We start from the raw sequence: 15,448 nt of genomic DNA on the forward strand, positions 1-15,448 counted from the left end.
AAATGTGGAATTTTGTATTTTTTGCCAGAAGGCAGATCACGGATGCGTGTTTATTTGTTTTTTTTTGTTTTTTTTCCCAGGGGTGATCGTATCGACCCAGTTGTCCTAGAATGTTGCGAGAGGGCTCATTCTAACGCAAATGAAAAGTTCTAGTGCCCTTTTTAAGTGACCAAAAAATTGGAGGGCACCTAGGCCCCCTCCCAAGCTAATTATTTTCCCAAAGTCAACGGATCAAAATTCTGAGATAGCCATTTTATTCAGCGTAGTCGATAAACCTTATAACTATGTCTTTGGGGACGACTTACTCCTCCACAGTTACCGTGGGAGGGGCTACAAGTTACAAACTTTGACCAGTGCTTACATATAGTAATGGTTATTGGGAAGTGTACAGGTGTTTTCAGGAGGATTTTTTGGTTGGGGGGAGGGATTGAAAAGAGGGGGATATACAGAGGAAACTTTTCATCGAGGAATTTGTCATGGGGGAAGAAAATTTCCATGAAGGGAGCGCATGATTTACTAGCATTATTTAAAAAAAAACAATGAAAAAATAAATATGAAAAAGTTTTTTTCAGCTGGGAGTAAGGAGCAGCATTAAAACTTAAATCGAACAGAAATGAATACCCATATTAGGGTCTCACCTCCTTCTAATACCTCGCTCTTTACGCTAAAGTATTTTTAGTAATGTCAACTATTTATTCTACGGCTTTTGTGATTCAGGGCTCATTCTTAATGAATTGGGCCAAAATTTAAGATTTAGTGTAAAGAGAGAGGTACTGACGAGGGGGCGAACCCTCTCATATGTGTAATAAAAACATGAGAATAAAATTTTTTTACGTAAGCTAGTTTATAAGTTACGTATATCTTTTACTAATAAAAAGATTCGTAAAAAATTAAAAGGGGCTGCTTCCTCATCAACGCCCCGCTCTTTACGCTAAAGTTTTTTACTGTTTTAAAAAGAAGAGTTGAGAGAAAGCGTCAAACTTTAGCGTAAAGAGCGGGGTGTTGATGAGGAAGCAGCCCCTTTCATATACGAAGTAATTTCTGTTCGTTTTAAGTTTTAATGTCGCTCCTTACTTTCAGTTGAAAAAACTTGTTTTTTTTATTTAATTTCATTATGTCTCGCACTGTAGTACGTGCTACATTAAAGTATCCGATTAGTAGTACTGTCGTGCTACTTTTTTTTCTTTTTCTTGGATGAAATAAGGAAGATTTTGAAAAAATAGGGAGGAATTAACAAAAAGCTCGGAGGGCCTTTTTCCTGGATTTGTTTCCAAGGATTGGCGCAAAGTTGATATAATCGAGATCGCCTTTTTGCCATCTTCGTTCCGAAAGATTAATGCGAAGTTTGAAACAACCATACATAAAAAGATGAAAAAATTGATCTAAAACTAATCCAAATACACTCGAATGGTGTCGCGGCTTGCGCAATTTTTTTGTCCCGTAATACCGAAAATCGTTGTTTAGCACGCAAAATTTGGTAATTTTAGCACTTTAGCAACTGACCGTGATAGCAACCCTGTTTACGAAAAGGTAGCTCAATCTGAGTCAGCCTAGATGAGAGGCAACAACTAGGGCCTTAGTTGCGTCTTTAGGTGGTTAGGGCCTAGTCTGGCCTCTATGGGACGAGGGGTAAGAGAGTAGTGAGGGATGCATAATTCTAGTCATAAGGGTATTTGACAAAAGAGGTTATTAACGATAACCAAAATGAGTTGAAACTAATTTTGATATCCTAGTTATGCCTTTAAAGTCTGGAATGGATTTGGCCTCTCTGGGAAAGAAGTAAACGGGGTCTGTAAATCCTTGTAATGGAGACATCAATCAAAAATTACGTGAAATTTCAAGCAACCTTTGTGAACTCTGTGATTTGGTCTAGCCCCTGTAGGAAGAGGGATAGGAGTTTCAATTTTTCTTGTCATTAGCCTAATTACTCGGCAGGCTGGCAGAATACATTCAACAAAACCTGACCAGGGGCTCCAGTTATGGTTTCGGCTGTTCATGCTCCAATGAACCTCTCTGGGAGATAATTCTTATCATTTTTGTTCACCAGAACGAAATATTTTATCTCAATTTAGGTTGATAGGAGGTAGGGTGGGGTTACCCTTATAAGGAGTTGCAGTCCAATCTGATAGCTTCTAGAGCATTTTCTGGAAGAAGTATTTGGCATGTCCATTTTTTTTGGTTTTGTTTAATTTGCTGGATTCATATTTGTAAGTCGCCGTTTCACTGAGGTCCAGAACAGTGAAATATCGTCTAGTGTCGGAATGTAGGGAGTGAAATTCTCAGAAGCGGATTTAAGCTTTTGGAAATCGCCAATGATCTCTTTCATTATTGAACATAATGTTCTGCTACCATCTTACTGGTAGTGCCCTCAGCTTCAGCTTATGCGACATCTCCGCATAATTCACCTACTCGTATATTTTTCTAAAGGTGTGCACACCCGAATGATATTTCTGCGCATGGGCTCAGACTAAGACTATACTGTCTGATAGCTGCGGGTTTATAATTATGAACGCTACCAGCTTTGGTGTTAAAGAAAGAGGCGCGCAATGAGGATTGCTATTATAAAGGATGGTTCACTCTTCCCTAATTTAGCGAAAGCATATTAGCAAATTGCGATACTGGTGCGGATATAGTTAATCGACAAATCCCCCAGCGCTGTTACAGTAGTGCTGTAACTCAAAATATTTCCCGAATTCTCACAAAGCCTTTTCAGAGCTTTATAGAATAAAGCCATCAGTGAAAATGATTTGTTGATTATTTGGAAGACGTGAGTTTGACTTATTAGCACTCCCAGCTGCTAAAAACATTTGCATTCTTGAAAGCCTTCAAATTACGAGTACGCACAGGAGGGTTAAAGAGTACATTCCAAGACTAGTGAAGTAAATACTGCCTAAAAGAATAAAACTAGGGTTTAGAATAGAATGACGACAAAAAAAAATGAAAAGAGAGAAAAAATTAACAATTACGAAGCGAGAGTAGAAATAAGACTACAGTAAGGATAAACCAGGGCTACAGTAGTGACCACCCTGTGGGTTCCACGACACCCATAGGGGGTGTACAGATGGAGCTACTAGTCCCTTAAGACATCATAACGCGCAGCTGGGTCTTGTGAAATACTATAGCGCACCTGTAACGGAATAGTACACCTACGTAATATGGAATGTTTACTTTTGCATGTTATGTAACAGGGAATGTTTAAAAAACTTGCAAGGGTCCTCCAAATCAGGATTTCTTTGGTTGTTATGTGATAGGGTTTGCTTGTTGCATAATAAAGATTGTTTCCTCTTAAAAAACCTACGAGTGGCAGGAAAAACCTTGAGGACCCGACAAAATCCTGTTTTCCTTGATCGTTATGATTGAAAAACTAAGGGCGTAGGGAAAAACCTTCAGGGACCCTACCAAATCAGGACTTCTTTGGCTCTTACGTAATAGAGTTTGCTTGTTACCAAATAGTTTCTTTGATTTTTAAAAAACCTGCGAGGCCCCGGAAAAAACATTCAGGCCCCCCCTCAAGTAAGGACATGGTCGCCATTCTTCATCACAGAATATTTTCATGCTTTACACACACAGTCATTTCGTGTCAGCAAACAAGGGATTTTTTCACCGTTTTCTATCACCAGAACCGTTATACAGACTAGAAATCTTTGATTTTCATGGAACAAAGGCTGGTTGGTAAACATAGGGTGTACCGTTGTATCCAGGAAACATAAGCGTCTCGTAGTCTACTATTCTTCTGACGAGAACCGGATAATTTTCTATTGTCTCTAGGGGGGGGGCGTAAAAACGGGTACTAGAACGAATTTCATCATCAGTCTTACATAAGATTATTCAAAGTGACACATCAAGATTTTCTAAAATGGATGCCTATAGAAATTTGAAGAAGAATTAGATTTCTGCTTATATGCTAGTGAGTCTCTTTCTATATAAACCCCCCCTCTCCCACTAAAAAAAGTTGCGCGTACCCAAATTTCACCTACTATGGTTCTATACGGTTCTCTCAGTGATAAGTCTATCTAATTTTTATCACAAAATACATGTTCCATATTAAAGCGCATTTTTCTATTACTGGTTACATATTCTGACAGCTCCCAATTGGGTAACCACCTGCATCTTATTCGGGTTAGACATTAATTACCGTGAGCCCTACCATTTTGGTATAGGGTTAAATGTTTGCAAAAAAACATCGGTTCTGATATTACGAACGTTTCGTAATTTAGAACCATTTTCTTTATCAAATTGACGAGTTATAATTAAAAATAATTAACGATTTTTGAGGAGGACAATATAAAATTCTAAATATTTCCATTTTAAGCGGGCAATATAGATTTTCACTGCTACTTAATCGTGAAAAAGGGGCGCATATTTTCCTTTACTATTGCTTGTTATAGAGAGAATGAAAGCAAAATTTAATCGAGGAACAAAAATATTTACGATCTATGTAATTTGCTAATTTAAAAATTTCTGTTAAATACCCTATTTTCGGCTTACCCCCTTAGCAAAGTCTCTTCAAACCCTATTAAACTTTCAATTCCTCTTACAGCAAAGGGTTTGCGCGTTATTTGCCAATTTTTGCCCCCCCATAGTTTTGTATCATTGCCACATTTTTCCTATGTGTGGACCCCATTGAGGTTGGTGGGGGAGCAATGAGGCTATTTCTGAACGCTAAAAAAATAAGATATATTTTAGCCATATATGTCCTTTTTATAAAAGCTATTTCCATAAATGATCAAATAAGCTGTATTTTTCACTACATGAAAAACTAAAATTTCATTTCTTTTCAAGGAAAATTCAGAGCAAAAAGTTCCTTCCCCAAAAAAACAAGGGTATGCGATGTGGGACCTTCATCGACCACGCACAGCGGCGAGAATAAGGAGCATTCTGCCCTCCACAAGCAAGGTTGTGAAGTCGCAGGGGTTTCAAAACCTGATTCCTATAAAATTGAAGTTCCCGAACCTTCTGCGCGAGACGACACCGATGCCAGCCTTCACGTAAGTGTAAATTCTTTGATATTCTTTCATAAATCTTATTTATTGGTGTGGTAAAAAACATATTGTTTTTTAAGCTAATATATATTCTTGTTTAGACTGACAAAAGCGAGAAATAACTAGGATGTTGGGGGCTTGCTCGCTGATTCTGAGAGGTGGGTTTAATGGTATTTCCCCATCATTCTTTTCAGCCTAATAAAGACTTTGAGGTGCTTTTCGCCATGATTTGACGCTACAAACTAAATTTTTGTGCGAGATAAACTTCTCAGGCTATTGGAACATTGATGCTATTTCCCATCTTCAAAAAGTAACATATTCCTTTTAGTTTACTATAGGGGCCATCTCGATAGCTTTGAGGGTGGTTGAAGACCCTCTCGACCTCCTCGCGCACACTTACTGAGCCCAAAATAAACTCAGTTAAGATATTGTAACCTAAATGAAAAATCAGTTGTGCTGCCATCTATGGGATTAGCAAAAAAGATGGTAGCACCTAGGCAGGAAAGTAAAAAAACGGTGCCATCTATGAATGTAAATTAATAGATGACGGCAGTAGGGATGTGAACAAAGAACTTGATGTCGTGAACAAAAAAATCCCAAATATTGCCCAATGGTTCCCGTCCAAACATATTTACTTGACTCAACAATTTGCTAATAACCTGTCAAATTTACGAAGAAATAATTTCAAGTTGTCCATGTCAACCTCAGTAGTAGCATACCATGTCTGATTCTTATATGAACTTGTTGAAAATCCCCTTAATTTTCAAAATCAATGATAGTTTCTCAGGGTAAATTCTGTGATTCAAGCTTTTTTCTAGCATGTAACATCAGACGTTACCATAATACATGCCAGTTTCAAGGCATATCCTTGATTTATATCTGTAATTCTTACCAATTTTATCAACTTATCGTCCTCTGGCACCCTTCCAAAAAATTTTCACTTCAAAGAACCATTTGCTAGAAACCAGTCAAATTTACGCAAAAATCATTTCAAATTGTCTGTATCAACCTCATTATCAGAACGCCATACCCAATTCTACTATGAGCCTGTTAAAAATCCCTTTTATTTTCAAAATCAATGAAGGTTTCTCATAGTACATTTCCTGATTCAAGCTTGTTTCTAGCATTTAACATCAAACATTTTCCTGAAACAGGCCAGTTGCAAGACAAATCCTTGATTTATTGCCTGTGTTTCTAACTATGTGCTTGCCTATTCTTGTATGTTTGTGTTTGTTTTTGTCTCTGTCTCTTTCCGTGCCTGTGTGTCTGGCTGGGTTTTTCTCTGTCTCAGCGTCTTTACCTTAAAAGTTTTTCAAAGTGTCTTCTGTTTTGTTACATTTCACCTTAAAAATTCTGAATGAATTAATAGAAGCCATAAGCATTGCATAGAGATCCAAACAAATTCATAAAAATCAGGGTCAACCCTAGAAACCCAGACCAAACCAAAGACGCCAAGATAAAACTGTAAAAATCAGGACGTGGCCATAGAAATACAGAAAAATCCCATAGAAATCATAACCAGTACATAGAGATTCAGAAAAACCCCATAGAAATCATGACCAGTACACAGAGATCCAAAAAAATTCATAGAAATCATACGCAATGCACTTAAATCAACATAAATTCATTAAATCATGGTAAATCCTGAAAATCCAGACCAAACCAAAGACATCAAGACAAAACTTTAGAAATCATGGCCGATCAATAGAAATCCAGAAAAATCTCATAGAAATCAAAACCAATGCATAGAAATTCAGGGGAATTCATAGAAGTCGTAGCCAATGCATAGAAATCCTGACGAATTCATAAAAATCAGGGCCAACCCTAGAAATCCAGATCAAACCATAGAAATCGAGACCAAACCATAGAAATCAAGATCAAAGTGTAGAAATCATGGCCAACCTCTAAAAAATCATGTCCAATACATAGAAACCCCGACGAACTCGTAAAAATCAAGACCAAACTGTAGAAATCAAAGTCATCCCCTAAAAATCCGGACAAAATCAGGGGAAGGGGGCATTGGGGCCATGTAGGGGGACTGTGCTCTGGTAGAAGGCATTTGGTCCTGAATGGGAATTTCGGGACCCAAACTCATGCTCAGTTCCGGTAATGGAAAACCAATGTGCTCAGAAATATTACATTGCAAAAATGATATGTGGCTGGTTGTAGTCATTACAGTTTTTTTGGGAGATCTAAATAAGTTTCAGTAACCATAAATAGAATGTGTCTCTCCAATAATCATCTCAAATCACAATGGCATACATATTTTTGGAATGATGGCAAAGGAGGTGCCCGGAAACAGATCATTGATAACGCTTACAAAGGATCCAATTGAGAAATCAGTTGCACAAATAACTTGCTACGATATTATGACGCTTAACATCAATTGGCCAATGTCCTAAAAACAGCAAATTGGTTTTCTAGAATATATTTCTAAGAACATAATATCATCAATAACTTGTTAACTCAGTCTAGTAATGTGTCGTTCTTTTACCATAGGAAATGATGGGTCTCACGTTCAATTCATACATCAGACATAAATGTCATAAAATCAATGAAAAACTGCTTAGAAGCTAAAAATTGTGCTGTTGGAAGCAAAACATTTGACCATCTATAACTCTAGTTAACAGTATCTACATCTATGACTTTGGTTATGTAGATGACGGCTTCTGAGAATCCCCATTCTGTTTCGTGTTTTAAAAAAGTGTCCAGGCAGGGATTAGAAGGGATATGGACCTGCTTGGACCCATCCGGGGGTTACTACTGTAGTAGTTGAAGTAGCAATAGTAGTAGTAGTAGCAATAAATGTTGCAGCGGAAGCAGCATTAGTAGTAGCATGCACAAATTGCCTTTTCGTTGATTGATCATCTCCCTTATCATTTCCTCAAAGTTCAAAATTAATATACTCAGGCATTCCTGGGTTACAGCCTTTTCAAAACTCGTATACACATAACGTGTTTTGCTTTATTTCAACACTACTTCTCTGAAAGGCCACCTTGGATACCCTTTTTTAGAAAATAAAGGTCAAGCAAGCATAGCTCTCTCAATAGCATGTACTGTATGTAAACAGTGAACGAATTGCCTAACTTACAGCCCTTGTTCTGGGGCTGTGAGGGGAATTACGTCCCCAAAGACATAATCACAGGATCTTTGAACAATGCAGAAGAAATTAGATGTCTCAAAATTGGATGTTAGTTTTGGAAAATGATGGCCATGGGAGGGGGGTTGGTTACCCTCAATTCAATTTTGACTCCTAAAAAGAGCACTATAACTTACAATTTCCAATCAAAGGAGCCCTATCAGAAGTTTACACAACCACCCATTTTACTTGCATAACTTACAGTCCTTGTCTCCAGGTTCTGAGGGGTTATTTCAACCCCAAAGGCCTTTTTATATGATCTTCAGACTATTTTGAACAAAATTGCTATCTCAAAATTCTATCGGATCCATTTGGGCAAAAGAAGACGTTGAGTGGGGCTAGTTGCTCTCTTATCACCTTGGACTATTAAAAAGGACGGTAGAAATTTTTATTTTCGATCCAATTAGCTCCTTCCGAAATTTATGAGACCACCCTTTCCAAAAAAAACGTATATACCCCCAGGGCACAACTTGCATTCCTTGCTCTGAGGGCCCTGGGGGGAAAGGGGGTTAATCTTCAAAGACATAATGACTGGGCCTTTCAACCACACTGAACAAAGTAGCTATCTCAAAAGTTTGATTGAATGTATTTGGGGAGACGATGGGCATGGGGGGAGGCTGGTTTCCCTCCAATCGCTTTCAACTATTAGAAAAGGCAATAGAACTTACAGTTTCCAATCGAATGAGCCCCTTTTGAAGTTTTTACGACAATTTCTTCTATACGAAGTGCACTGGTATAAAAAAAAAAAAAACAACTGCATTGTGCCCGATCACTCTTTATTTAGGCAACACAATTGCGCTGTCTACGATCTTTGGACTATTTTTTACAAATGGATGTCTCAAAATTTCTATCAGGTACTTTTCGGGAAAATACAACGTGTGTGTGTGAGGGGGGGGGGGGGTAGCTGCCGTCCAAGCGCTTTGACTCTTTAAAAGAGCACTAGAACTTCTGATTACCAATCAAATTAGCTCCCTCTGAGGTTTACACCTCAATCCTTTTTATAAAAAAAACTTTATGTGCCCCAACGGCATAACTTACACCCCTTGCCCTGAGGTTTGTGCAGGGGGGTCGTCAGCCTCAAAGACATAATTACTGGACCTTTCAATTACGCTGGATAAAATGGCAACTCAAAATTTTTGATTTGATGTGTTTGGCGAGGGGGGGGAGCTAGTTACCCTCCAATCATTTTCTACTATTAAACAGGGCACTAGCCATATAGATTTCCGATCGAATGAGCCCCTTTCGAAGTTTCTACAATTCCTTCTATACGAGGTGCCCTTGTATAAAACACAAAAAAGAATAATTATTACATTGTGCTCACATCGCTCTTTACTTAGGCAGCGCTATTGCGCTGCCTTTGATGTAAAAGTTGTCTTTTGGCTTTCGAATCTAAGAGTTCTAAATGCTTACCTGCTAAGCAGGTAAGCAGGATGGGTGTGCGAAAGCACAAGACGGCTCACCCCTGACACCCCCCCCCCGTCGCACTTCATGGCTGAAAGGCCACGAAACAGAGATCAGTACCGCTGGTTTGAACCTTGAGGGTCTATTACCGTCATACTTACTTACTTACTTAATCTAAAAGTATTTGCAAGCAGGTATGCTATTTGCACCTGAATTCATTCTAGGGAGGCGCTCGGCAGAATTTGTCACAAAGCAACAAAATATGGAAAAGTTGAAAGAAACCATTTGAAAATACAAAGAAATGATGAAATTTGTTAGATTTGGCGGGGGCAGGGCTTGGGATTTTAGCTGTTCCCTCCCCTGTAATATCAAAAGCTTAAAAGGGCAGGAATTTCCAGAAAAATCCTATTAAGTAATGACAATTGTCAGGTACAAATTAATTCCGGAAAAAAAAACACCTTTCACGAGAGAAACAGCTGTGTATAGGCCTATAACGAACTATGCGCAATAAAACTAATGGGACATCGCTATGGATGGGACCCTTGGTCTCCACTTACGACACTCTGAGTCTGTATCTACGTTTACCAATTTTAATCACGGCCCTTGACTCTCGTCAACTCTATACAAAAGAATTTACTAAGAGAAGGGTGAGTTTGTCGACACAAGTTCGTAGTACATACTCTGTAAGTACATTTGCTCACATATTCCGCTCCGCCATATGCAAATACGCATTTAGACTTGAGATAAAAAAAGGATACGCAAAGACACATGCAAGGGTCCCAATTCACAAAAATGTGGAATGTTTTTTTTATAACGAAAATTCAAAAAGGGTATTTTTCTAAATTTAGTGGGGGTGTGGTATGGACGGTGATTTTCGATTTTTGAATAGATATGCCAATAAAGGTATTTTTGAAAAGCAAGGGGGTGCCATTGGCCCAGCTCTCTATCCCCGCGCATTTGGAATAATTATCAAAAAAGAAGAAAACAAGAATCAAGAGCGATATTATCATTTTTATTCACGAATAAAAAGTTCTCACTCCTGCCTGGAAGGGGTGGGGCCTAATCCTTCATCTTTTACCTCTTTCAATATAACGCACCCTAGACGAGCTACGTTGCTTACTAATAAGGACTTCCCCAGGGTATAAAACATTGCCCTCTTCTTTCAGAATTTTTTTTTACATTTACATAATGTGTCTGAAGTGTTCCTTGAAAAATGATTGCTGAAAATCCTTTATCCCTAATACGAATATTGTGATCTAGCACTAGGCAATAAATTTAGTCATTTTTAATTAGCAAACCTGCAATGTTTTTTCATTCAAATTGCCGATCCCGTTAACGTAGTTAGCATCACCAGATAAAAAAGTGAAGGGACAAGGGTACAGCTATCCCAAAAACCCAAGTTAAAATATTTGACTTGCATTTCCCTTCTGAGCTAGATATCGTTCATTGACTCGGCGTGCATACAACCTCAACAAACGGGGCGGGTCTGGGCTCCCGTCGGCCATATTTCCCTTGTCTTGCCCAGACGAAAGGCTACAAGCGAGACTCAGACAGAAGGAACTTGTAATGGAACCGTGAAACGACTCTGACAAAATTTTTAGTTTTTATGTTTTTGTTTTGCATTTTTTGGTAAGTGCTTTTAAGTTCTTGAATTAGTTTTTTGAGTAATTGTGTTAGTAGAGTAATTAGTTGACTTACTTGTTGCTGTTTTCCTAAGAAAGTGTACTTTGCATCATGAAAATGTGACGTCATCCAAGTCCAAACAGAGAAGATTAGGCTAAGTAGCGCAGCCTAATTATTTTTTCAAATATCTCAGTTTTTCAATGTTTTTTTTTATATTATATTTACCTCATTAATACATTATTTCTAACTTACATTGAATAATTTAAGAATCGCCACTGCTTTCACACATGAACAGCTTGTTCTGCGGCTGGTCCTTTCCAAGGCCAAATGATTGACGTATGTGTTTTGTGGAAGAGGAAATACTTGTTAGTTTTTTCTTGATATTTATAACTGGTTTATGATATGGGGTAATAAAAATATCATGTGCGATTTAATTCAGAGTATTTTCATATATTTAAAAGTAGGCTAAAGATACTTTTGGTCCATCCCAGTGAGAAGTCGTCTAATTGAAGATGCAAAGAAGTAGGCTAGCACCCTTTCTCCCCTCAATAAGAAATGCATAGGCTCTCTGTTTGTCAGATCATCTATGACCCTTAGACCTGTTCTAATTAATATTAGATTAATAGGCCAAGACTGAAACATACCCTAGGCTTATGACCTGTTTAAGATAAAAATAATTGCCTACGCAAAAAACATGGCAAGGAAAAACTCGCTTAATTTTCTTTTTACTTACTATACGAAACTATATAGGCTGTTCCAAATGCCCAATTTCTTACCAAGGTTAATAGCCATAGCTAGCTTATTAGTTTATTAAGCAAATTACACTAGGTTAGCTTTTATTTCACTTATTAGCCTAGGTGAATTGGTTAACATTCAGAATAACTAAGTTCTTTTTATAGCAAGTATGAAAAAAGCCCGAATTCAGCATCCCTACTTTAGACCCTCCGACCCTTCTGGAAAATTTGGTCATGCTAGGTTATTCCATTCTCTGCAGGCAATTGGGGTTTGGGAGATCATTTTTGGAATCTCAAAAAAAAAATGTGAAGCGAAATCATTGCATCTTTGGTTATATTGATTACTTTCTTAAAATTATAAAACTAAAAGTGGGCAAAATTTGTGAAAAACATGTGAAATAATACAGAGAATTGTCAGTTATAAGATTTGGAGGGGGCCTAATCACAACGTCCCTTCAAGCAAAGGTAAACAAAGTAATTTACAACCAGTCGTAGACTAGTTCCGGTCTATAAGCTTTGTAAATATCTTGTTCTAAGCTCAAACGCTGGTCCCATTCCCCTCAGGATGGTTTGGTTATCCATTTATCTATTAGAGTAAGAACGAAGAATTTTTGGAAAGGATGCAAAGTAAATACAACGGATGGGTGGAGTATGAACTCTGGAACGCTCCCGATATTTATCACACATTTGAAGGAATTTCTTTCGGAAACACGAAAACAATGAGATTTCGCCGAGTTCCTTAGCCCCCCTCCAGTGCCTGATTGATCCATGTCAACATTGCCTTTTATTAGTGGAAAGTTGCTTGTTCTTGTATTACCTGTTGAGAAATACATAGTCCCTCGTTTGAATAACCCGGAGCATAGGACCCATTTAATTTCAAAGCAGGGTGACTTGAAGTTTTGCAACACTTAGCGTAATTAGATTGAAAAGGTTCTTTTCCCAAGCATCTGTTGAGGGTTTCAAGAAACATTCCTTTTGAGTCTCTTGGTACCCTCATATGTTTAATGAAGTTTACAACTACAATAGACGCCCCAGTTGGAAGTAGTTATTACGTGAGGATGTCCAATGAAAATCTCCCTTTGAATTTTTAAGAGCGTCCGTGGGGGTGGTAAGCTAGCCATGAAAAATATATTTAGTATTAGTAAACATTGTAGCATTTGGGATAATATCCTCCCTCCCCAAGTAAAAAAAATCGCATGTTCGTACATTGGCAAAAAAATGTCCAATATCATCCTTGAATTCGATGGTAGCATTTGCCTCCCCTAAATTGATAAAACAACAAATTGCCCTCTCGCTTTTGAAAAATACACGCGCATATATTCGTGAATTGACGCTATTGGGGAAGGTAAAATTTTAGGACTAGATTTGCCAATAAATAATGTGTGGCTGAATAAATTAGCCTAATTTGACATAGCACAAATTCACACGTGGACAGCCAGAGGGAGGCTAGTGGTGACAGTTGGGGGGAGGGCAATTTAGCTCCCGGAGATTTGAAAAATAACGTTGGAAAAAGTAAAAAAATAAAAGTGCCTTCCTTTGTTTTTAAATGCTTTTCGACTCCTGCATTTTCTTCAGTTGTTGCCACTGAGAGAAGGGTCAGCCCCCCCCCGCCAAACACTGAAGACATAGTGGCTCAGATTTTAATTCATGAAGTAGAATATAGGTTGATATCTTGTACAAGGACGTTAGGGGGGACGGCAAATTTACCAAAATGAAAAACTGGCGAATCGTACGGTCAATATTAACAAATTTTTGAAAGTAAATATTGTTTGGGAGGGGGGTTAAAGTTTTTGTTCAGACAACAAGTACTAATTAGCAGTTAAGGTTAGTGTTCAGTGGCGTAATTTCTTCAAAATTCTTGGTGGAGGGGGGCAAAGTTAGAGCCAATCTTCCAGATCATGTAGGCTTATCTTTTGACAAAATTTTTGAAGAAAGTAAATTTCAGCTGGGGGTCAAACTGGGGTCTGTGGGGGGGGCAAACCGAGGTCTGGGAGGAGCAGTCGACCCCCTGCCCCATAGTAAATTATGTTCCTGTTATTGTTGCTTATAATTCGAAATTGAACTGGACAACTCCACATCAAAGATGTGATATAGCATCGAAACCTATTATGCACTTTAACTAAAAAAATGCGGATATCAGTTTTATGCTTAGCAAAAAGTAAATCATGTCTGAATCACGTGATCTTTCATGATATTAAATTACATAGTCAGATTTAAAGAGACATCATGAGATTATAGGGCAAGTTTCCTGTTCGCAATATTTCTGTAGTTATTTGTCAGGTCAAAGTATAATTTATACCTATTAGTAGTTTAATTCATTCGTTAATGAAGTTTTTCTCTTACGCAATTAGTTGAAACAAGCTCAGTCCTGTTAATTGTTAGTCACTTGTAAAATTTGACAGAAATCATCATAGGATTAGGATTCACGGGTGGAGTTACTTGTGGGGGGGGGTCATATGCCTATTAGATTTTTGCTTTGCACCCAGGCTTTTCCCCCTTAGATTTTGAGACTTAACTTTTCTGGGTTATTTCACTAAAAATGACTTGGTATTTTTATTGAAAATGACAAATTCCTCCCCCTAGATTTTGAAAAATACAGTCCCCCCTTAACAATTTTTTTGAATCGACGCTACTGGGATTCACAAGAAGGAAGCTTATGCTTTATGGCACTTGGTATTAACCAAGTGACATATAGCGACCGCAAATTCGGTCGGTCGGTCGGTCTGTCTGTCCCGGTTTTGCTAGTTTAGGTACTTCCAGATAAGTTAGGACGATAATATTTGGCAGGCGTATCAGGGACCGGACCAGATTAAATTAGAAATAGTCGTTTCCCCGATTTTACCATCTGGGGGGGGAGAGGTGCCGGTTAATTCGGAAAAATAAAAAAATGAAGTATTTTTAACTTACAAATGGGTGATCGGATCTTAATGAAATTTGATGTTTGGAAGAATATCGTGTCTCAGAGCTCTTATTTTAAATCCCGACCGGATCCAGTGACATTGGGGGGAGGAAACCTAAAATCTTGGAAAACGCTTAGAGTTGAGGGATCGGGATGAAACTTGGTGGGAAAAATAAGCACTAGTCCTAGATACGTGAAAGTCCAAGATGCGCGATTGAAATAATCAGACCGGAACCGCTCTCTTTGGTGGTCTTGGGGGGGAGGTGATTCGGAAAAGTTAGAAAAAATGAGGTATTTGTTACTTACGAACGGGTGGTCAGATCTTAATGAAATTTGATATTTAGAAGGATCTTGCTTATTTTAAACCCTGACCAGATCCGGTGACATCGGGGGGAGTTGAAGGGGGAAACCGGACTTCATGGAAAACGTGAAAATCGAGGTATCTTACGAATGGGCGAATGGATCTTAATGAAACTTGATATATAGAAGAATCCTATGTCTAAGATGCTCCATTTTCAATTCGAATCGGATCCACGGACATAGATGGTTGGAGGAGGGAAACAGAAATTTTGGAAAACGCTTAGAATGGAGAGATCGGGATGAAACTTGATGGGAAGGATAAGAACAAGTTATAGATACGTGATTGCCATAATTGGAACGGATCCGTTCC

At 38.2% G+C, this 15,448-nt stretch overlaps 1 protein-coding gene across 10 annotated transcripts in view; it reads left to right on the forward strand.

The window, feature by feature from the left end:
- The first annotated feature begins 4,787 nt into the window (after positions 1-4,787).
- LOC136031388 (protein tramtrack, beta isoform-like) overlaps positions 4,788-15,448 on the forward strand; it is a 49,315-nt gene continuing 38,654 nt past the window's right edge. For 9 of the 10 annotated variants that reach the window (XM_065710919.1, XM_065710917.1, XM_065710913.1 and 6 more), the window contains exon 1: positions 10,961-11,151. The gene's annotated coding sequence lies outside the window, so the exon portion shown is untranslated. Of the gene's footprint in view, positions 4,989-10,960; positions 11,152-15,448 lie in introns of those variants that run through there. The other variant, XM_065710912.1, reaches the window with a different exon arrangement.

Source organism: Artemia franciscana, chromosome 9 (genome assembly GCF_032884065.1).
Source record: "Artemia franciscana chromosome 9, ASM3288406v1, whole genome shotgun sequence".
Taxonomy (NCBI): Eukaryota; Metazoa; Arthropoda; class Branchiopoda; order Anostraca; family Artemiidae; genus Artemia; species Artemia franciscana.